General features: G+C 42.1%; 1 protein-coding gene across 4 annotated transcripts in view; it reads right to left on the reverse strand.

Moving 5' to 3' along the window:
- The window catches only part of PKIB (cAMP-dependent protein kinase inhibitor beta), a 55,404-nt gene extending 48,136 nt beyond the window's left edge, over positions 1-7,268 (reverse strand). Inside the window, exon 1 of one of the 4 annotated variants that reach the window (XM_065680971.1) lies at positions 7,183-7,268. The gene's annotated coding sequence lies outside the window, so the exon portion shown is untranslated. Of the gene's footprint in view, positions 1-7,019; positions 7,098-7,133 lie in introns of those variants that run through there. The other 3 variants (XM_065680972.1, XM_065680970.1, XM_065680974.1) reach the window with 3 other exon arrangements.
- Positions 7,269-25,222: the final 17,954 nt, after the last annotated feature.

Here is a 25,222-nt window from a genome sequence, read left to right on the forward strand (position 1 = left end):
GATAGGGTCACACACAGCTCAGGCTGGACGGGAGATCAGGAGGTCCCTGGTCTGGCTCAGCGCTGAGGTCAAACAGGGCTCCTCAGGGCTGTGTTCCCTCCGGACTGGAAACCCCCAGATGGAGTCAGCACAGCCTCCCTGGGTAGCCTGGCCCTGGGGAAAAGCCTTTTCCTTGTGTGCCAGATGGACCTCTTTTGCTTGGTCCATTTGAGGCTCCTTGTGGCTGTGACTCCCTCTTCTTGACCACCTCCCTGCAGGTACCAGGGGCTGCTAACAGCCCCTGCCAGAGCTGTCTTCCCCTAGGCTGGGCCAGCCCCATCCATAAGCCTCTCCTTGAGGAGCAACTGCTCCAGACATCACCATCATACTGCTGATACGCTTGAAAATGACTACTTTCCCAGAACCTATTTTACAGGAAAACAGATCAGGTGAACCACACTGGCAGCCCCTGTCAGCTCCACATCATCTGACTCCTTGCATCAGGGCTGCAGCTAGGTTCTTGTGTCCAAGCCCAGCTCTGCCACAGGCAGGGATACAGCTAAACCAGGGTCTTATCTTCCAGCTACAAGTTGCCTCTGTAGGAGTATCCTATTCATGTTCTGGAAGAAGTGGCAAGAGAAACACAGAACTGTGCTCTGCTCCTAAGTTCCAGGGTGGCTTCACTTTTTTGTGGAACTGTTTACAAAGCCAATTCTCCAAATTTTTATTCATACAGCAGCAGCAAAGCTCTAGCACTCCCACTATATCCTGGATTTAAATTAAGATGAAGTGCCACAGGACTGCTTAATGCCTCATTGTATCATTTGCCAAGTCTAACAATGTTATTCACAACCAGCTAAACCCTGAGAAAAGTGAATATTTCAGCTATTAGGCAAACCACATCCTTCTACTTGGTACCACGGAGGAATTCTGGTAACATTTCAAATACTACTTTCAGAACTGATTGCCCAGAGACAGAATTTCTAGACACCACCTTCCTGTCTCCTGCTTCCTCTAATCCTCCTATCTGACCAAAGCCCATCCACAACGGACAGAAGAGACCTTCCAAGACCTCTGTATAAATATTTACAGAACAAATCTTACCAACTCTATTTAATGGAAACTCTCTTAATTAAGTATGGTAAATTCCACCTTTGTAGATATAAATTGCTTATGAACAAGGCATACCACATATTGCCCAAGAATTAAAGCTGTGTGTGATGTGGCAGAGGGAGGGTGTAGGCTCACCTTAATGATAATCACTTTGGCACCACACAACGGATATGTCACAAAGCACTTTCATTACTTTGTGTGAAATATGTAACAGCTGCCAACGCTTCTGCTTCTGTCTGAGCAAAAGCAAGATACCTTGCAATGAAGAAACTGTAGGTATTGATGGGTGAGGTGCTCAGCTACGGAATACAAATGACACAAGATTCAAAACTAGGCAAAATAAAGGATGTGTCACACCCGCACAAAAGGGAATACTTTACCCAGACAGAACACAGAGTTGCATAAGTTTTATTAGCACCTGTCTGGTATCTTGGCTTCGGTCACCAGACATCATACAGAGATCATGAAATACCACACTTCCAGTTGTTTTCTGTGGTGTACATGGAAATACATGCAGCCATAGAGCTACCACATAAGCTCTCCCTAGGGTATAGTTAACTCTGAGATGTTTCCTAATCAGAGTATGTTATGTCATGGAGAAAATGTACACACTTTAATGCAATATTGTATGAAAGTATGACAAACTAGCACTTTAAAAGCTCACAAACATACTGAAACTTTCTTCCTTTCTGGTTCTCCTTACGCTCATTTTTGTTGGTTCCTTTTCTTTCAGGCCTATCACACAGGTACTGCTAACCATTTTGTATTCGCAACCAACTCAAAATACTGCGAAGAGTATCCTAGTGACATTACCCTTCAATGTCCATCAGGAATAATAATTCCAAAGACCAAACCCAGAGATCTGAAGGCATTTGGATTTGTCTTGTAAAAATGGCTCATGTACTCCTTAATACTTGTTTTTATTGACCTGCTGGCTTCTCCTTACATAAACTGAGTTGCAGGATGTCAATCTGATCCAAGGCTGACTCCAAAGGAGAGATTTTTATTCTAGAAGAGGAAGCTGTAACTACCCAAGAGGTGCTGAAGGCAGCACGCCTTCCAGAGGCATTCCCACAACTCTCCCACTGCATTACTCAACACTATTACTGGCTACTCAGAAGCCTATGGACAAGTCTGTGGGTTTCTCACAGAATTTGGTAAGTCGATTTCAAAGGTAATTGAAAACTGCTAAAATAAAAGGCTTCCCATTTGTCCATCAAGGCTTGAAAGCATCATAAATTATTCCACTGTTCTGCATCAGCAGGTGTTTAGACCTGCAAACATGACCAGTACTGTGTACTACAAATCCACTTCACCTTCCTCTGTCAGATGGAATATGTGGACAGGCTGGGGAAAGTCAACAAAGAGGAAAATCATGCACTGCTGTCATTACGTGTGCAGCAAATGCTGCTTAATCTGGATTAAAGAAAAAAGCAAGAAGTGCTCCCTGATCTGCAACTGTTTCTCTGGGATCTTCCTAAGGACACCACAGAAAATAGAAGGTGTTTAATTCAGACCCGCCTCCTTTCAGCACAACCTAGCACAGACTGCCCCCTCCTCTGGGGTCAGCACAGAAAGGTAACTGCTACATATCAAACCAAGCGCATGCAGAAAAGCTTCTGACAGGTATATTCAGTGCTTACTGTGCTCTGGCAAGGCACTAACAGTTCCTGTCCAAATGCCTCAGCCTGGGTGCACCTGACATGGCTCTACTCTCAAAGGCTGCTCAAGGTACTGTGCAAACCTGACACAGCTAGCAAAATCATCACTGTCTTCACTGACACTGTGTTTTTAGGCTGTAGTCACGCATGCTGCCTTGGCTGCAGCTGCACCATGTTAAGGGCTCCTGGTCTCAGCCCCCCTGCTGGCTTTCCCACCACAGACCTTGGCCTCTGAGTAGGGCTATGCTCTGCTCTCCACAGGATGTCACTGCCCTTCCCCAGCCTGCCAAGGTAAGGGCATGGATTTGCACACCCTGCCTGACCTGTCACACTGGTGCAAGTTGAACACTTCTACTGGCAGCATTTTAAGGTCCCTTGGATGCATCTTAACCAAAACAAACCGGGTAGCACCTACGCGTGCTGCTACATCCCACGTTTCTGGGAGTGATGCAACTGCTGGTGAGGGGTGGGGAGTGAGAAACCTCTGTGGGAGCTGCTTCTTAAAACCAGCTGGAAGGCACCCAGCCTGGCATGCCTGGTGGCAGCTCTCCAGGGTGCGGGGAGGGCCATGTGGGGCTGCTGGAAGGGCCACGTACTTGCAGTGAGGAAGGGAGGATGTCTGCTTCCATCACAGTCCACAGGATGAGGCAGGGCAAGATGCCACATAAGCTCATGTGTCTGCTCCCACAGAAAAAGATGTTCTTGTGCACCTTGCTCCTCCTCTTGCTAATATAAACCAGGAGACTAAAGTCAAATGTAATCACTATATAAGCACAGTGCTCTGTCTTTAGTGAGGAATGCAGGCTTTAATAATACATAAATGATTTCTAAAAGATGTACAGCAGAGCTTAGTGCAACTTGAATGCAGACAAATACTTTAAAAGAAATCAACGTCATCTGCTAAGCACTTTACTAAATTGGTTTCATTTATATATACGTGCACTCATGCCCAGAGAGCAAGTCCAGCTGATACAATTTCTACAATAGGAAAAGCCAAGCAAGTCAGCTTATTGAACTATTAAAGCTTTCTAAAACACAACAAAATGGAAAAAAAAAAAAAGAAACAACCCACAAACCCACAACAATTTTATAGGGAGGTAATGAAAGACAGACAAGTATTGTGATGGTATTAATGCTGGAAAGATGAGGAAGGAGAAAATGGGCAATTACCCATAAACGTAGCTCTTAGCTTTAACTATGTAACAGAACAAGTAATCAGAACAATAACCACCACTTAAAAGTCAATAAAAGCAACAAGTATTTATAAAGGTCCTGCTAGATAAACTCACAATACCTTTACATATTTCTCCTCCATTATCATTCTGTCACGACACAGGGAGAGTGTTACAGCATCCTGCTCGGCAGAGAAAGCAGACAAGGGTGTTTGGATGCAGCCATAATCAGAAGAAACAGCAGTGGCAGTAGAAAGCAAATTAAAGTCTCGTCAAAAACTTGTAAGCAATTCAGAGAAATGGATTGTGGAGGAAAGTAGGTTTTATTGTGACCACAGTAACTGAATGTTTGCACCAAGTCAAGGTAAAGAAAACCAATTACTGTACTATCAGCTGTCAACCCTGCATACAGAAGTATTAAATTATGAGCTAGGAAAGCAACAAGTCAGATTTTGAAGTTGAGGAACAGCAGAGTTTATATATATCTCATTACCAGAAACATCTCAGACAAGCAGAGCTTATTTTGGAGTTACTATGGAAAAGAAAAGGCATGATCAAAACTTTCAAGACTCTGCACTCCCAAGGAGCAAAGAAATTGAAAATCAGCAACCCTTGAGCAGCAGAAGCTATGAAATTCAGCATCCTACAGAGCACCCACAGGGATTTTCTGGTGTCTAATAAGTTGAATGCTTGCTATAGTTTTTCCCTCAGTGGGGGCATCAACCTCATCTCTCTCACCAACCTGGTCACCACAGTCTTTAGGTTTGTGGGAACTTCCATCACTTTGAAATCTCTACTCTCCTATTTATATCAGTTGAAATTGATCCCAGAGGTAAAAATACTTCAGGGCAATGAGGGGAACCATCAGTCAGACAACATCATTGTTACCATTACTATTTCAGCTTCATCTCCTTAGGAAACCAGGTTGAAAATAATATATTCAGGAGAGAAGAGAAGAAACAACAAACAGAAATGTCACATGGAAAAAACTTTTAAAACCAGAATTAAGTCAACTACAGAAGACATTATTTCATGGGAGAAAAGGCAGATGTGGAAGCTTTTCATGAACAGATCACCATTCCCGACTTTCTAGGATTTCTGCTAAGCCATAATCTTAGGCTGCAAGGAAAATCTGGATGATCCCCTTTTAAAAATGTAACTACCAGAATCTTAATCCATTCCCAGCCAAATGTTTGACTGTCCAAATACTTCCACCAGACACAATCACTTGGATTTACTTCTGTAATTCTCCCCTTTCAGGGCTGGTGGTGATCCCATGGGTCTGAGTGGTCTGTCTGGATGCCACAGAGTGGAACAAATCAAGCCATCAATCAGAAATCTTGTGTCATCTCACTGCTCACAAAACTGCTTGAAAGAACCAGGAGCACATCAGCAGGGAGCTGTTGCAGTGAATGGAGGCTCTTTGGCCACCAAGATATGGACAGAATGCAGAAATTTCCCTCGTTCTTCCCTCAAAGCCAATTAAGAGGGAGCCGTGCCCTGAGAAATGGGCAAGGTCCTGGAGCATCCTTAACAGAAAGAGAAATCAATGAAGCCCGGCAGAAAGCCAAGCAGGAGTTTGGGGAACATGATGGGTGTAACACAAGATAAAGTAGACTGGTCTGTGTTCCAGCAGGGTGCATTTCAAAACCAATCTACAGAACTAAACCTTCACTCTAACAGTAAAGTCACTGCTATTAGAAATTATTTGGGTATTTCTAATGAAGTTCCACCTTATCTTACTCCTGTATAAGTATTTTTTATCAACCACAACATCGCATCTCATAAACATCCTGGCACAAACATTCAAGTTCATATTTCCAAAGGGAATATTAACAATAGAAGAAAAGATCCCGCCCCACAACATTCTCATCCCCATGACTTCTTCAATGAGGAAAGGTAAACAAAGTGTCATGGCCTTCCCCTCAGCTGCTTTGGAGGTCTCTGTTCTGACCAAATATTTCAGCCAAACTGCTTTTTCTAACTACAAAAGGTGAGGAAGTTATACAGTGCAAGTCATCATGCCCTATGTATTTCCACATTCATCAATTCTAACCACAATGCCCCCAAAGGTGGCTAGGATTTTCTTGGAATCACCAAAATCTCATTGTTTTTCAAAATTCAGACCTTCAGGAAGTGGGTATATCTGTACCAGCCAGACAAACAGCGTGCTGTACATCATTTTATCTATTGCTCCAGGAATATGTTGAACACTCCTTCACTTCTTCCTTTGCTAAAAGCACTCGCCTGCTCCCCAGAGTCCACAAATAACTTTGGGCGAATGCAGAGGGGCATAATTCATAAAGGAATTAAGAAACAATTCTCTTATTGCCAACATTTTGTTGCAATCAGAAAGAAAAATCCCTGCCTTGAGAGTCATCAAAGTACAAGGACACTCCTTGCAATCACGGGAAGATGAAAGTCAATGATGTTATAAAGTGATTTTCTAGGACCACCTTTTGCATCAGCAAACTACACGTTAGTTCTTCATTATGTTGTCCATGCAACTTTAATTAGAGTTCATGCACAACGGTTATTCTTCAGAAATGTATTTTCATAGAACTAGCAGTGTCATATGTAAATAAAGCTGACTATTTTTACTTCCTAGCCTTCGCGTTCTTGCCACTGATTAATTTGACCACAGAGGCGTAATTGCAGAAAGGAGATGTAGATAAAAATTGCACCTGAAGCACTTCTGATTGCTTCTCTGCCAGAGAAAAAAGTCTGCTTAGTTCTCTTCCTGAAGAGAGGCAGCCTATTTATGACACCGGTTACCAGTTTCCCTGAGCACTCCCTAAAGGTTAATATCTAACGTTAATGAACATTAAACCTGCCCGGTCCAGCGACGCGGAAGCACCTAGGTAGGACAGGGCGCACGAACAGCTTAACCCGTCCCTTACCCACGGTCACGCAGGACACTCGGGAAGCGGTCGGACACCAGACCTCGCGTCCCGGGAGCGCCCTCAGCAGCGGCTCATCCCTCCTCCCCCAGCGCCCCGCCGCTACGCGGTCCTGCCCTAGCCCTCCTCATTCCCTTCCACAAGCAAAGGGCTGCTGCAGGGGCCGGGGTCGCTACCCGGGGGGGGACGCGCACCTTATCGGGCCGCTCCGACTCGCCGCGCACGCACCTCCCGGCACCGCTGCCGGCACCCGGCCCGGGAGACAGAGCCAGCCCCGGCAGCCGCGGCCCGGGCGGGAGCTCACTCACCCTGCCCTGCGCCGCCGCCCGCCCGCCCGCCGCCTGCCGCCGCTCTCACCCAGCGCCGCGGGTGCCGCTCCGGCGGCCGGCGCGTCTCTGCCGTCGGCCCGCGCCGCCTCGGGAGCCCTGGCCGCGCCGGGAGGGGGCGGCCGCCGTGCCCGCCCTGCGGCCGCCCCGCACAGCACCGCGCCGCGCCGCGCTGCGCCGCCCCCCCGTCGGCGCGCCCGTCCCGGCAGGGAGCGGCGCGGGGGCAGCGGCAGCGGGCGGCCGGCCGGCATGGGGGGGCCCAAGCGCTGGCATGGGGCGGCACTCCTCGAAATAGCGAGTGGGGACAGGCCCAGCTTGTGCTCCCCCCCTTCCCCCCCAGTTTGCGTCTGCAGCCGGGAGAGGGGACGTGCCCAGGACCCCACTCACCTCCAACAAGCGAGAAGGATGCGCCTCCCGAGGGTCCTTGTCACCTCCAGCCCCACAGAGGCACAGAGCTGCCCCTCTGCAGGAGGCGAGGAGAGCAGGTCTGGCGTCCGGTCGCCCAAAAACAGCGAGAAAGAGTACAGCTCTTTCTGGAGCCTTGCTCATTTTAGTGTCAAGTTCTTCATGTTACACTTGGGTTTGTTTTCTTTTTTGGCTGCAATCCCTCGAACTGCACCAGCAAAATGACACAGGACATCCTCCCGCTCCTGCCCGACGCAAGCAGCAAGTGTCTGACGAGTTCTGGTGTGAAAACAAAGCATAAAGTTGGCACCTGGATGTAGCCATATGTGACCCTTTTCTGGCTTCAGGCTTTGTTGTACTGCACACCGAGAGGCCAGGGCACAGCTGCACTCGTCTGTCCTGAGACTTCTGCCCCCTGGGACATGGAGCTTGGAAAAATCCAACCTGGGCCTGAAATTCAGCAGTCTTTGCAGGTTTTTGTTTTCTTTAAAATGATTCCCTGTGAAGAATATTGCAAGTTCCCTGTGTTAATCGTTGCATTTCATTGGAAACACAAAAGCTAACATCTGGCATTGTAGCCAGTGTACGGAAGCACCAGTACGTCCCCTTCAGCTGGATGCATAGGGCCATGCTATACCAAATTGGCTTTGGAAGCTTTTAAAAAGATCCATACATGTTAAGCATTGATTTCTAACATGGGTGGGGTTTTTTTGGACATTGTACCCAAAGGAATCTATCTATTTTGTAATGCCTTTAAAGTGTTTTGAAAATCTCACTACAGCCGACCCATACACATCCAAGCCTTCATCCAGACATCTCCCTAGATGCAGACACAGCCTCATGATGAGGGAACTTGCACAGAGGTTTTCCATTTACACCTGATATGCTGAAAGCTGGACAGATTCAGCTAAAGATGGGTATCACAAGTGGGTTGTTCAGTGCTTACACTGCAAACCATGTCAAGCTTTTTATCATTCTTATTTATGATGATGAATAAAGGCAGTCAGAGGGTTAGAATTCTGTTTCACTTTGAAACTGAAGTTGGTGTTCCTGAACCTAAAATCCCTTGGTTTTACTTTTTACATTTTCCTGGTGTGACCTAGAATACTTAGGATCTATTTTTAAGACTATATAAGCCATGCTATTACAGTAATCCAATTTACAATGGGAATTTTAAACACCTAATAGCCCAGGTGATGGCTTAAAATTGGTTGATTATCTTGTGTTTTCATTAGGTCTTTCCAAATGTCCTCTGAAAGTGTAAAAGCTGTAGTCTGGAGTCATGCCAACAGTCCCTCTGAAATAGTTTTCTTAGAACATAATTTACTCCATCCCCTTTACTGATTAGTCTCCTTGGCATTTATTTTATTATTTGGGCAGATGGTTTGATTTCTCAAAACCCCATTATGACTACTATTTTTAGCATAATGACAAAAATAATTGGCAGATGTCCTTCATTATCTGGGTTGTAAGAGGTTCATTCAGAAGAATGAACCTGCAGTTATTCTCCCATAAAACTGGTATTTATACTATGGATTTACATTCAGCTGTTCATTTTTTCAGCAGAAACTGGAAATCAGTGTGCTGATCACCTGTGGTGCTTAGTTTGTGTGAGGACACATCATAGAACCATAGAACAGTTACAGTTGGAAAGGACCTCAAGATCATCCAGTTCCAACCCCCCTGCCATGGGCAGGGACACTTCACACTAAACCATCCCGCCCAAGGCTCTGTCCAACCTGGCCTTGAACACTGCCAGGGATGGAGCACTCAAAACCTCCCTGGGCAACCCATTCCACTGCCTCACCACCCTTACAGTGAAGAATTTCCTCCTTATATCCAATCTAAACTTCCCCTGATTAAGTTTTAACCCATTACCCCTTGTCCTGTCACTACAGTCCCTGACGAAGAGTCCCTCCCCAGCATCCCTATAGGCCCCCTTCAGGTACTGGAAGGCTGCTATTAGGTCTCCACGCAGCCTTCTCTTCTCCAGGCTGAACAGCCCCAACTTTCTCAGCCTGTCTTCATAAAGGAAAGAAGAATATACCCAACCTCTATATATATCGCTATTACAAATATTAGTGCCAAGATACAGTCCTGGTCTTAGCTTGGTAATGCTGTGTGAAGGCCTTGACATCTTTCTAGCCCACTTGTATCTCTGCGGAGGGAAAATCCAACCTGTGTACTCCTTTGGGCTGATGTAGTACTTGTGAGGTAGCACGAGACACTGCTCATCTTTCCTCATGCAGGGTGTGTGCTGTGTGCAGGCAGGATTTCATGTGTGGTGTTTCATGGGGAGTACTTCAGACATCTGTTCTGAATTAGACCAAACACAAGTGCCGGGAAGAACTATGGTTACTATATGGCGACAAGCTCTTCAGAGATGTGTGTGTTCCTACTGTGACACAGAGAAAAATCCTTTCTGCAGAGGAGCAGATCAGTTACCTTAGTGATGTTCACCAGCAGAAAACTGTTTTGAAGCAGCCAGGATGAACTTATTTTCTGCTGTGGGTATGCCCTGACAGAAACATGGAGCATCCCACTTAGAGCCACCATAGGGTTTCTCTTCCCTTTCTTCATCATAAACTGATGCTTCTTTAACTTTTCCCTCCTTACAGCAAAATCAATGTCACTTGAAAACCAGATTTTATATCTGTAAGGCTTGCTGAGAAATTTTTCATGCTGTAGCTCTGTGCAGTTTCTGTATTTTTAGACATCTATAGGATTAGGAAAAAATCCTAGTCTACTTCAAAAATATTCATGCCAAGTCTTTCTTTCTTTATATTATATTCTATATACTGTTGAGTGTTTCAGATAGAAAATGATAAAGGATTAAAACCCAAAGAAGCTTCTGATGAAATCAATTGCTTTCACAGGAAACAGCCCAGTGCAGAAAATACTGTAGAGGACTACTTTTTTATTACAGTTGATAAATCTATGAAGAAGAGTCTGTTTTACTTTGTGCCTAGGCGGCAGGAAATTAATTCAGCGGACCAGATCCTTGCTAGTCCTGTGACCATGTTCCGTGTTCCACCTGACAACTGAAGTTTTTAAGAATAATAGTGCATAAATAAAGTAAAAATGAAACAAAATCAAAATGCAGACTCTGATGATTACTTTGCTCTCCCCTATTGCAGGAGGCACTGGCGATGGCAGCCCAGAGAGGAAGGGACAACACCTGAGGAGTGGCAGGAAGCTGCACCATCCTTCCCTGTTGGCCACCTCACAGGATTTGCCATGTAGCAAACCTACTGCCCATGGCCCTTCACGGAGCTGGGAATAGAGCTATGCTGAACGGGGCTTTCATGAGATGTGAGCAGCTACAGCACGGGACGTAGCAATGTATCAGAGGCTCAGGCTGCCTTTTAAGCTGGAGGCAGCCTTGCCTCAGTAAAGGCTTCTGAACTCTCTTCTAGAGAAGCTGACTTTAGAAAGCTGAAATTTTGCCCTCCTTAAGAGCATCTATTTAAGAGATGCAGAATAAATTAATATTCCTTGCAAGAAAAATATAAGATTCTTAGAGGGCTATAAATAAGATGACAGAGCTAAACAGAGGAAGAGGCTGTATCTGAAGGTAAAGGGCACTTTTCAAAATGTGGAAGTTGTGTGCAAACAAGGGATCTTAACACAGATCATGAACCCAGACAAATTAGGCACAAAATTATAAACAAAGATTTCAAAGGACAACTTGCTACAGGCAAATATAAAAGTTACTAGTAAAACCTTAGACCACAAGAACTAGGAAACTCTGCAGAGCTGATGGATGATCAAGAAGTAAGAGGATCACAAAAAAGGCCATGGAAGATGTGCAATTGCCGCTCTCTGTTGCAGTGTTCACTACAAAAGGCCTTGAAGACATTCATATACATACTCTAGCTTTGCAAAAATCAGGTCTGAAGTTATCTCACATTGAATGGTTGGAAGAAAAAAAATAGCTTAGATAAGTAAAATGGATAATAAAATCAGCTGGCCTAAGTCCTGTTCACCCAGTAGTTCCTAGAGTACTAGTACTCCTAGATAGTGAATAGCTGTTCCACCAACCAAAGTGTAAATTTACCATTCAAATAGTTTTTGAAGTCAGCCAAACAGAAGGTACCAAATTTTCAAAAGGGCTCCAGACGTGTTTGTATTTGAGGCAATCCACTTAAAAATATCCTAAAAAATATTATCAGCCAGCACATGAACAACTCCGAACTGATGGGGAAGCATCAACCTACTTTTTGTGGAAGGCAACCATGATTCCTGCTATCTGCTGAAGGCTTCTTCAAGATCCTTCACACGTACATGATCCACTCTATATGAAACTCTTAAATACAATTAATGCTTCTGTTAAGGTCTTTAAGAAAAACCTGTGAAGGCCATTATAAAGAAACACAACTATCTTGAGATGAAAAAGATTAATAACTATCCAAAGGCCCATCATCAGGTATTAAAGAAAATGGTCTGGTTGCATCTTCTGTCTCAGAACACAAGGAAAGGAGCGCTGAATGAAATCCTCAGACAGTGGGTTTGAAACAAACAAAAGGAACTACTTGTTCCATATGGCTCCTTATTAAATGACACTTTGACCACATAATCAGAGAATCATGTAGAAACAAAAATCATAAATGGGTAAAAAAGTGCAAATTATAAAAGAAATATCCAGCAGGTACAACTAAACACGCAAATTCAATTTTCCAGTTCTTTGTATGTGTGAGGCATCTAATAAATGACTGAAAGTAACAAGGTTTATAATAGTATACAGAGGCAGAAAAGCAAGTTCATCATCTGTGTCTCAGCTCCCTGCAGCTTTAACACTTGCAGTCTTCATGCTTACTTGGGGAAAGCTTGGACTCTGGAGACATTCAGAAATCTTCTTGGAAAGAATGTTGGTTGGAAAAGGTGTTTCAGTAGGAATACTAGATTTTTCATTTATTTACCAGCATTTCCATTAACATACTGACAGCATGAGCACTGCATGGAGCCCTTCCTAATTTGCATAGCACAATTACTCTAAGTAGCAACATCTTTTTCTTCTTACTGTCATATTCTTATGCCGATTAAAACCAGGAGAGGGCCTCCAACATACTGGCCTCCATCAACTGGCCTCTAAATTAGTATGAAGCAAGAGTTAGCTCTACAGAAGTTGAAAGCAAGTATGAAGCAAAAATCAAGCTTCTGATTCATGAGATTACATGTATGCATCCAAATACACGCAAACTTTCCTATGCAAGCATCCTGTCACCTGTGATAGAGCATGAGGCTTCACATCTGTCTGCGACCTAGAGCAGAACTCGCAGGTACATATGTGCTTTGAATTAAAGCTGTCTAAGGAAAATGGAAGAGGTCACATTGCCTAGATTCAGATATGTCTACTCAGAGGACCTGCAGCTGAAATGTGTGTTTGTATCAGAATGATAGAGCCAGGTTTTGAACAAAGATGCTGCTTTTTCAAGCTGGAGTTGGCCCTGACATGTTGCATGTGAGATGTGCCCCACAGATATCTGCCTCTTGCTTCCTACCCTTCCTCATCTCCAGGCTCCCACACACATTCATGAAGGGATTAGAGCATTTAAATAGCCTGCTTACAAAACTGTATTGAGACACAGATACTGATGCAAATTGTACAGCCTGTTGGCACTCTATGAATCATGCCAGGCCTAGAATGAGTCTACATTAATTCTGTGTGTGCTGTATTTCCATTTCCAAACTAGTTCTCTTTTGATATTCATATTTGAATTGACTTCATTTAGATTATTTTCTTTCTTCTTGCAATTTTCCTTTGCATCTATGAACTGTTTGTCAAGTCTCTGTATACTTAGCTGATTTCCAAAGCTTCCCTCATCCTGTTTTGTGTTTGCTGTGCAGTTCTTCCAAAGGAATGTAAACAATGGCAATTGGAAATAGAGATAAAGAAAGGCATCTCTTAAGCTAATTGTTACAAACAAATGCTTGTTAGGAACAGAAACAAAAGTATCAGGAAAGGGTCCATTCTCACTGTAAAGCTGCTTCTTTGCATCCTAGATATACACACAGCAGACTTATGTCCTACCATTTTGGTCATCCTGACTTCCTTTATATGAAAAGCATGTGCTACCCTTCGAACCCTCTTCCTGCTTTCTAAGGGGAAAGCCCAGGTCACCTCCATGAAAACACAGGCACACACAAAACCTCACCAACAGCACATACACCATGTGTACAAGAGGCTGCTGGTACTGTCACTGAGGAGGAGTGGTACTGCCACAGGACACATCACTTGCTGTGATGGCTGCTGTGATGAATGGCCATATGTAGGTGATACATTTGAGAGTGGCTATAAACCACCTGTCAGTAGGAGTTTGCATTTATCAAGTCAGGCGTACCTTTGGTGAATCTGGTACCGAAGGGGATTAGCAGGCAAAATGCATGCAACCCTGTGTGCTGCAGCTGCTACCAACAAGTCACTACATTGTTGTTTGATCCTTGCTACTAGAAATTACAAGAACTCTTGTAACAAATACAGTTGTTTATAAATCCATGGAATAGCCTGCTGGGTGAAAAGTTCATTAAAAGTCACATTCAATTAACAAATGACTGTCATCGCCAGATGTGTATATCCTGAGGTATGGTTTAATATGTCAGACACAGCCAGAATGACAGTCTACATGGTGATTAATGCTTAGCTGACAATTTCACAAAGCATCACACTAAGTAAAGAAAATAAACAGCCTAACTCACATACCTTAAGCTAACTGGGGTGAAATATGAAATAAGGGAAAAAAGACGATGGCCAAAAAAATACAGAAAATTGCAATGTGTTTGCATGCATTCCCCAGGCTAGTTTCCATGTTTCATCCAGCTGCGGTGCAAACAGCTCCTTTTCAGATCAATAAATAACAAATATTTTGTTCAGAAGCAATAAACTACAGCAACAGAGTTCTAAGAACATTACTCAAAAGACAACAAAGACAAGGTAGGTCTCAAATGTGTCCTGCTGGGCTTCTGGAGAGAAGCAGAAAATTGCATACAAGCTCAGAAGACCCAAAGTGGTGGGTGGTGTTAATGAGCCTTTACACAGCTTTGTGGAGCATCTTCCAGGCTTAACACATTTTACTGTGATGTTACAACTGAAGTACAGACAGCTGAGGCTGTATTTTCATTATATGAGAGGACTGGCAACAGCATTGAGTTCAGGAGGAGTTCGCCCCTGACATCTACTTCACAGATGGCCAGTTTTAGCTCCATGAAATGGTGCATCATCTCCTCAGCTGTACAACTGGCTGTGGGGTCATGCTGTAAACTGGAGCAGCAAACAGGCCATAAGGGTGGGTCAGAAGCCTTGACGAATAGTGCCAGAGTGGTATCATGGAAGCATGGTCTCCACGCAAGCTCTGCCATACTGCACCCATCTACATGGGCTTTTTTTGGGTGGGAATTTTTCTTCATTGTATTGGAAAGGTACAAAGAAGTCAGGAGAAATTTACTTGTATGGCTGTCTGCAATGTGTTTCTTCATGACTGAAGTCAGTGCAGCTTTCCAGAGCTGCTAACGCTGGCTGCTGCAGTAATGTCACATACTGTATGAATTCTTGGGCAAGACATTTTCACTTTTTCTGAACTATCTATTCTCTGCACACCATAACGAGTAGGCAAAAGGATCAAATGAGATGAGGATGCCCACTAGCTCCAGCTGGAAATGTTGGGAAATTGTCCTACCAGGAGCAATCTTACCAGATGTCCAGAATAAACTGTAATTGCTGAGGAAAAGTGCTAAAAAGGTGAGAATTGAGATTAAAAAAAAAAAAAAAAAAAAGGAAAAAAGTTTGAATACAAAGAATTATCTTCAGTTTTCTCATTCCAAAAGGGGCAGGTTCACAGCATCCCTCTTGTTCCCTTCCACATTTCCTTTCCAAGGGTGTTTGACCTGTCCCTCAGATCTGGCCGCATGAAGCACATGCCTGTTACAAGCACATGTTGCTCAAACCACAGAAAAACAAGTAGCAGCAGGACATCCCTTCTGCTTGCACAAGAAGCACTTGTGATACAGCACAAGATAAAGCACATGCAATCTAACAGTAGCCACAGTCAGACACTGCTCCTGGCATATTAACTCCACCAGCAGTACAGAGTGCTTGTACAGCACCATGTGGCAAGTTAGTTGCAAGAAATAAGTCTAGAAGAGTTACAGTGCCCATGTCTCTCTCATAATCCCATAATATCACATTTGTTTATTTCCTCATCAAATGACTGTACACAGTGTGTTGCCATTCATTTATATTATGTGTGTGCAGTCTACAACCACATCTCTCTCAGGTCCTACTTGTCATGCAAAAGAAGAGCAAACAAGCCCTGAGACACATATAATGAGGAATATGCACATATCGGTAGGGAGACAAAAGAAAAACAGCATTGTGGAGAATTATCTGCATGCCATCGCAAAGTGATCAGAAAGTGACAATTATTACAAACATCCAAGCATATGACAATTATTTGGCATCAGTTGCCATTTGAATTTGGTTTCTGAGTAATCTGGACTAAAAAAGTTCCAAATAAAGAAGCCACAGTGCGTGTGATTTGGAACAAAATAAGACCAGAGAATAGAATGGACTTGAATCTGAGTTTCCATTTCAGACGTAGAGATCATTGTCAGGGATGATGTAAGCAGTGATGATGGAAGCAGTAATAAACTTGAGCTTGCGCTGTGTCTTACTCATTTCATAGCTGGCTCAGAGCAGTCTCCAGGGAGAGAGCACATGGGTATTGAAAACCATTCTGAAGAGGGGGTGAAAGGACATTTTGTCTTAAAAAAAAAAAAAGAAGGCAGAGAGAAGATGTTTCATGAAAGAACCTCTCAGAATGAATCAGCTCTTGGAGTGCGTCAAGTAAGCATTACAAAACAGACTGTTTCTATGTATTCACCATTCAGAAAACCGACAGTGAATCAGTGAATTAATTTCTTTCAGGAACTTTCTCAGAAGTGCCTCACCAACATTACTGGGGAATTAATCTTTATAATTCAGCTGTCAAGCAGTGTGACTGATCACACTTATTCGGTCTTATTCTTGCTCCCTCATTAAATGATCTCTGCTTTAAAAAGACTTTTTCCCCTAAAAAAAATGAAACCTTCACCTAGTCACAAAATTAATGTCGAATGTCAGCAGCCTTGAAGATCAATGCTCTTAACTTTGTGTTTATTAGTCTCAGACAGAATTATAATTATCTGAAAAAAACAGGAGAGCAGTAGTTTTGTTCCTTAGAAAGCCCAGGGGAGAACATAACTAGGGCATAGACAATGGATTTGAAGATACGGGCTGACCCTCTTAAGCTTGTACCAGACTCTTCAAGCTTCTGTAAAATGGGCATATTAATAAATCAGAAAAGCAGTAAGAGAATAATCACTGTGGATTTGGAGGTCCAAAACATTATACCAGGTAATGAGAACATAGGGAAAGAAATGGACATATCTGAGATTTAATCAATTCAGGCAGTTTGAGCAAGAATCTAGCTGCCACTGAAGGGTTGGGAAGAGAGATGAGATTTTAGGAAGCAGAACTGACACATTTCTTCCCCAATGGTAATTAAAATGTGGAATATCCTACCAAAATGACCAAACCACTTACAACAAAAAATCATATTCAAATAAAGGCTGGATGTAGTCAGAGGGTGCCAATTAGAAATTGCATCTTCATCCAGACCAAGGAATGGTTGTATCTCCAATTTATTCATGTTATTAGGATGCCAGAGCAGTGCCTCTGTTTGCACTTCCCAGGACTGTGAGAACATCTCATCACACAAAATTTCAGTGACTACAGAAATGGTGCATGTGGTCTCTCCATAATTTAACTTGCCGTGAGGATCCTGCCACAGTAATTTAGCAGCGGTGAAGAGCTTCTTTTAAATCATCACCATGTGGAAGACACACAGCTGCTTTTTCTTTTCAACTGTCATAACCCCTGAAAAGATACGTTTCCTCCAGTTGTACACTGGGAAACATTATTTCCTCTTCAGAGTTCCAGACATACCATGGAACAGTTCACAATATGCAGAGATGGCTCGTCTTCTAAATTAATAAACTAGATCATCTGGGGGGGTGGTTGCTGGAAAGTTCATTTGCTATGTTGTTTAGATTTTATGCAGTGTTTATTCACTGAAATGTGCTGGTACATTTAATACAGCTGCTTCTATCAGTAAGTTTTCACCTAGAAGATAGAGAAAGGGCTACTTGCTTTATGGGAAGTGTTAAATATCGACAAACCTTTCTGTTTTGGTTTCATGCAACACAACAGAATGTGAATTTCCTCTACTACACCACAGATTTGAAATACATAAATAAATAGCAAAAAGATGTTTAATCAGAAAATACTTTTTTTTTTTTTTAGATTTTCTTTATTTTTTTTTTTTTTCAGTTTAGTTAAGTTTAGGTCAATTTAGCTTGATCATGAGAGAATAATCTTTAGAACCAGAAAGTGAAAAGAACAAACCCCACAAATACTGTAAGAGACTGGTACTGTCATGTTGAAATATGGTTTTGGTTGTAAATTAATGCTAGCACATCATTCACAGAATCACAGAACATCCCAGCTTGGAAGGTACCTCAAAAGACCATCTGGTCCAACCTCTCATTGGAAAGGGAATTCATCAATTACAACCAGCTATGTGATGAATCCTTTTTAAATTTCCATGAATGCTGGTTTAGTGAGTCCAATGGAGTACAAATGTTAATGCTGGCAATATTAAATACATAAGCAAAGCATATAAAACCAGAGATTTCAATCATCCCATTATGCTGCTGTCTTTTCAGCTTTCATAAGATAAGTGATATGACATCCTTAGGCTATACCTTTACTTTCACTGAAAATTCTCTAATTTTGTTGAAAAAATGTAAATTATGCAAAAAATAAGTTTGGGGATGTTTGGGGGAGTGTGGTTGGTTGGTTGTTGTGGGTTTTTATTTAATAGAAGCTTAGCAAAGAACATCTAGTAGAAAGAAATAATACTTTACATTGAAACACTGAAACATAGGGAAAAAACATTTTCCAAACTTTTTAGTTTTAATTAGCACCTATTAGAGTACAGCCCCACATCTAAAGCAAAAATTATGAGAGCATCTTGCTGATGGCAAGATATAACTTCTACAGGGTTTTCCTCCATTCTCCTCCATTTTAAAGAACCTCTATGGAGGTTTAAATGTGTATGAACCTTTTAATTATTTTGCTGTCAAGCATTAACTGGTTAACCAGGTAATGCTACCAATGTCAGGAGCTGAAAGTAAAATATGTGGTACCAAACATAAACAGTAAAAACTACGTGAAACTAGCTTAGGCTGGGTTGTTCCAATACACATTTTTGTTGTAGGTGGGTCTCCTCCGCATCCATGATATTGCTATTTCAGCTGGGTTTTCTTTCCTTCTTAGATCACACGGTGCAAATTAAGGAGGCATTGCTGCCCTTAGACTCCCTTCCATAAAATCTCAGTGAGATGGTCACTGATGTGAGATGGTCACTGATGTGCCGCTGTGGGCATACAAAGGTTCTATAGTTTGCTCCCTTTTTTCATTTACCAGGGCATGAAAGTTTCTGGGACTGACCTTTTTGCTTTCCTGCAGTCATCTTTAAAAGCATTTTTTCTGCTAATGGCTTACCAAGTCTTGACACAAGAATGCCAGAATAATGTATAAAATGGTTTCTAGCCTCCTAAGCTTGATTATCTGTGGCTCTTTCTTTAGAAACACTGCATAAACACTTGCATAAACACAAGTTTCAGCAAGAATCAACATTTATACTGTTTGGATATGAAAACACCTGCTACTCAATGGAATGCTAGGGATGTTACCTGGGGCGTCCAGAATGGCATCTGTTACTAGCTAAGCAGATAAAGATAAAAACTTAACACTGTAAATTCAATTTATAAGCATTGTAGAAAAATATTCATCGGGGGCTTAATGTATTTCTTTTGCACTAATGCTTATGCATAATATACAAAGATATCCTGCATATTTATATGCCCAAACCACATTACACATGCTAGGACACCGGAATGTACCTACTTGGTTGTGCAAGTCTGGGTTCACCCTAACTGACTGCACTCTTGCAAGCTTCTCTCCACTTTCATTCTCCATTGTTTGGGTTAGGATATACACATGGGAAGGAGATAATTTGCTTCCTGAAACATGTCTCCAGTCCTGAGGCTTGGAGTCTTGTCACCAAGATGCCAGAGTCCAAAGTCCTCTCCCCACAGACTCCATGCTTAAATCAATGAGAAAAATAGCAGCGAGTTAGCTATCATTCACTCACTGATTTTATAGGCGAGCTCAGGGAAGCAGGCACATCTAAGGCACATCATTTAAGAAAGCATTAAGAAAGCTTTAGAGTGGCCTTCAATTTGACATGTTGCAAGAGTCACTTGCATGATGGCCTCAATGCATGAGGGCATTTACGGGCCTCTAATTTATTCTGGATGACAGACACTGGATAGTGACCTTTAATCCACCCCCAGCACCACCTGGACCAGCACAACTTGGACCTTTCTCTTTCACCATCCGTATCGTGCCGAAACAGCCACTGACCTCCTTCAGACCTGTTATATCATCTGCCCCACTTGACACAATGCTGTCACAGATTTTACCACCCTAGAAAGAAGACAAATTACATTTTATTCATTTTCTTGGAGCATTACCATTTAAATCTGCTCCTGTTGTTGAGTAGCCTGGAGCTGGCTCTTCTGACCTGGATATCAGGTGGGTAGACAAGAACATTTTTGTCCCCAGGCCATGATTCACTGCTCAGAGCTGTCAGAAAATCTCATTGCCCTTTTTCATCAGACCTCGCATGCCCACGTGAAATAGGTTTGCTACATAGAGATAGGCAAATGCTATTTGCAACTCAAGTCAGCTTTTGCCAAATTACCTGAGCCAGAAAAGAAACTGGTCTGAGGATAACAGAAATGATGGGAAGCTGCTGAAAATGGTAGTCCCAATCCTCACCAGGAGACAGCAAACCCAGGCATGACTGTCTTAGCTTTAGCCCTACAGTCAGAATAGGATTTAATCTAGTTCAGCATTGAAAGGTTCATGTCAGGGTAGGTCTGAAACAGTATGGCTGCTTGGGACAAGCTGTGGTAAGACATGAGAGTGCAAAATGGAACCGTCAGAAGCTACCCTGATCATACTGCTGACTGCTGCAGGTTCCAGAGAGCCAGAAAAGGTGGGAGTCTCTGCAGGCTGGGAGTCACCCTGACAGCCCAGAGGAGATAGGTCAGGTGGTATTTCCTTTGGATGAGCACTTTTTCTCTACAGTTCCACACATTGCCACTGGCACATGTTGTCATTGAAGACAGATACTTTCTAGCATAAGAGTTAGGCTGCCATGAAAGTCAAAAGACAAGATAAGAAAAATACTTTTAATTCTGGATCTGAAAGAATATCCATATAAAATAAATTATTTATATAAAATATAGAGAACATATCAAGCAAATTTCCCATAATAATATGCTGTGAAAGTCTGGAAAACCTAAGAAAACAGATCTGGACCAGGTATTTATACAATAGATCATTGATGACTTACAAAACCAATGTTTTTAATTCACCTACGTGAGACAGATGGAACAGCAAAAATCCAGCTGCATTAGTAAGAAAAAAACCAAAAAATCTTGTGTTGGTAGAGAAACAAAAGTTATAGCCATTCCTTTTCCTACCTTAGGTTACAGTAAACCAGTCTGCAATGGGATCAGGAGGAAACAAGAAGCTCCTAGTAATTAAGAAGATGCATTTCCACATTCACGGTAGCACACTAGAGAGGCACATTCTAAACTCTTGCATAGTTAAATAAAGAAATCTCTTCAGACATCAGAATTTTTATATACAGGAAACAGATCTTATAGGGGACACACTGAATTCACAACAGGTTACGTAAACATCCCCCGACATTCCTACATAAAAATTTCCTGACACCATTATAATTGCATAATATTTGACCAGTGTCCCTCTTCATCATAAAGGCCTTCAAGAAGAAAAAGAATAATTTGGTCATAGTTAAGAGAAACAAGTACAGGTAAACTGACAGCCTAAAGTTAAAAAATGGGGAAGGGAACTGTTAATGCCCCCAGACAAAAGCCTCCGTGTTGCTAAATTGTATCTGTGAAGCCCTGTCCAGAATACTGTCCAGTTGACCTCAGCCAAGAAACACAGTTCATTTGTATCACAGTAAATACCTCAAATACCTCTACTTTTAATACCTGCTAGTACTCATCTTTCTTCACAATGTCTCGTGGGTCAATGCTTGACCATCAAAGGTGGTTATAGGTCACGATTTAGTACCCGAGATGCCATAATCCTTGTGAGCTTGCTGGTCGGATGTGTGGCAGTGGGGCATGCTGTCAAGACCCAGGCCTCACAGAGCAGTCAGGTTGTCTGTCAGTCCCACCCATCATCAACTGGGCATTCATTATCTGCAAACCAAAAAGGGTTCTGCTTGGTCCCTCAGCAGCATTTAAACACTTTGAAATAAGTTGTGACTTTTGCTAGAAAGTCTTTGCTAAACGAATAAAGAAAATTATGGAGATTCATGTGCTTTTCATGATAACAAACTTCCATATGTAGCATACTGAACCAGGTGTATGCAATGAAGACTTGCTGTACTTGGGTAATTTCATGCGCATAAAGAGGAAATCAGTGGTGAACATATTCCAAAGCAGTCACAGAAATACCAGTACTCCTGAATGCTTCCTCCAGCCCATGGCTCTTCCATCACTATTACAAAGCAGCTGCTCTGATACCATTACTCCAGTGCAGAATACCATGAAAGATGAAACTCAAATTTAGCAGTGAAAAAACACTGTTCTTCAAACCAGTCTATTAAGCCAGAGAAGAAAAACAGCAGAATAATGTTTTTGTTGTTCAGCACTTTTTTCTTTCATGGTGTTAAATCAGTTTAACTTTGGTTTCCACAAAATAAATTGGTTGTCATCACAAATAAGCAGTTGTTAAAAATTAATTCTGGCTCTAAGCAACCTCTTAAGGTTTTTTTTGGGGGGGGTCTTCTTTTTTTTTTTGTAAATAAGGACCTAAAATTAGGCATGATTTCTGGGTGGCCTCAATGTTCTGCTAGCTGGAGGTCCAGTGAGCCAGCAAGTTCAGCTAAAGTTAATGGGACTGCAGAGGGATTATTTACATATTAATTTAGGCATTAATCTCTGAAAACCTTGATTCTTTTTCTCTGTTTAAAAACTGGTTCTATATGAAGTCAATGGATTCTGGAAATAAACACTGATTTATTTCTTTGAATGTACTGATCAGTATATCCGTGGTGTCTTTTACTATTGGGTTATACTTGCACACAGGCAATTTGTTCCACTCCAGAAAATAGCAATGAGCCATTCTAGCTTGCCAAGAGATCATATCGACAGCTTAACAGACTGAGAGAGCAATTTGCCCATTTAGTACACAGACATAAATCTTTTCTCCTAACAGCTTTGTTTGAGGGACAGCGCTGCTTGCTTCTGCACCTGAAACTGCCACTAACATATATATGTTCATGCTGGGAAAGAAGTTGTAGTGAGGGAGAATGCCTACATTTATAAAAGTTGACCTGAATAGCATTGCTCTGCCTCACGTGAGTTTATACAGATGCAGAGTTCATGTTGTAGTCCAAACTTTCCCCATGTTCAGTACTTCACTGCTTGTGGATGTACGAGTTACTAAAGCACGCACATGCAAGCTCCATCTTTCATTTCCCAGCACAAGTGCAGCTCTCAGGTTGAAGGATTATGGCCAGCTTGTGTCCAGCTCATGTCTCTGCTGGTCACCAAAGGCTCTGCAGAGGCTATCTCTCATTACAACTAATCAAACTGCAAGAACCTTGTTCCTTTATCCAAAGTCCTCTAAACACAAGAGGAATGACAGATTTCTGCAGTGCCCGCTACACTGTAATGCAGCAATTAAAAAAATGGACAATAGCTCAGACTTTGAGAGTTTGGTGTCCTCCATAGAAGAAGTTATTGATGTGGAAATTATTGCTCTATTTTTAAACAAAATTAGTAAGTTATGTAAGAAAGAGCCCTTTTAGCATTAAAAGGAGGAAAACATTGATAGCTGTTATTATTCAGTGCATAATATGACACTTAGCTAAGAATATTAGAAAGGGTCAGGTAAAAACTAGGTCAGGGTAAAAGCCTTCTTTCCCAGCATTACTTCCCTGGCAGAGGCCAACAGCAAATGCTTCAGGAAAGGGTGTAAGTGAAGGACAAGCAGGTGGTGGTAGCTTTGCCATCCTGGTTCTAGCAATTACCATTTTAAGGATTTCCTGAATAGAGGCTGCAACTGGACAATTATGTTTAATAGCCCTTGATGGATATTCCTAATAGCTATTAATCGGAAAGGAAGCCTCTTTTGTCATTTCATGACTGATTAGTTGCTTTGAAAGCTCTTACTGAGGGCCTTGTGTAAGGGTTCTTAGAAATCCAGGTACACTGCAGAAGCTAAATCACCCTTATTCACATGCTCACTAACTTTTTAAAAGAAAGGTATTAGGTTTGTGAAGCATGTATTCCCGGGAAGCTAAGCTGTGCAGGTGCCCCTGCAGCCATTGGGAAAAATGGAACCGCATCTGTTTTCCCCTGTCTTCTGGGACAACTGCCAGAGCCAGTTAAATAACAGCTAGTGGTTCAGCAATTTCATATTTTGTTTAAAATAGACAGCGGACAGCATCTGATTCCACCAATGTTATTAATTTCTTTGAAACTAGCCACAGTGCCCCAAATACCAGTCCTAACAGCAGAATGGTCCCTAGTTGTTGCTTTCTTGTTGCTTCAAAAGGTATCTTAGCAGTGCAAATACTAAAATCCTACAGCCTTACTTCCTCAGATTACATTTTAAGATTACAACCCCTGTATTGCCACTCCTGACTGGCAAACTTTATGCTTAGCCGAAACTCATAATTGAGGGAAATATGTTCTCTTTGCCTTTGAAAAGGGAGGGAAGGTCGTTAATATACAGACAAATAACATCCCTACAGATACCAAAAAAAAAAAAAAAAGAAAATTCTCAAAATATATCAGCTTTCTGTAGGTTTTGCTTTTTGTCTGCGTGTATGTATTTTAATGGTTATTAAAAAAACCTTATTTCAATAATCAACTAGCTACAGGTGGTGCTATCCAGAAGAGATTGAGGAGATACTGTCTAGACCACTATCTTCTTCTAATCAACGCCGTAACTATGAGGTACAAAATTCTGAGGCCATTTAGAATTAGTGTCTCACCTAAAACTTGCCTATTAATCCTCAGATAAAAATATCTACGTTTCTCAGTCTAGTTTTTTAGATTAGACAGGAGGCATATGTATTTGTCAAAAGAGGTGCAATTAGCAAAAATGTTACAGTTCATATATGTGCTGCCCACTCCATACCTATAAAAATCATTGTCTTTTTAGCTAATGTTGGGGCACATACACCTCCAGCAAATTCAGTGGAGAGAGGTCATGCTGTGCTACTTAAGTTTCTGGCCCAGAGGTAAATTTCACAGAAGTTAAGAGGCATTCATAAAAATTCAGGAAAGGATTTGGCTCCAAATTAGCCATTATTAATAAAAATAAATAAGTAAAAACCAAATGGCTGTGTATCTACAATGTTGAAATGAAGAGGGAAGTGCCAACAAATTCACTGGAAGTGCTGGTACAGCATAAAGATCCATGACAGTTCATTTCAAGTAACATTAAT

This window comes from Lathamus discolor, chromosome 5 (assembly GCF_037157495.1).
Source record: "Lathamus discolor isolate bLatDis1 chromosome 5, bLatDis1.hap1, whole genome shotgun sequence".
NCBI classification, from domain to species: domain Eukaryota; kingdom Metazoa; phylum Chordata; class Aves; order Psittaciformes; family Psittacidae; genus Lathamus; species Lathamus discolor.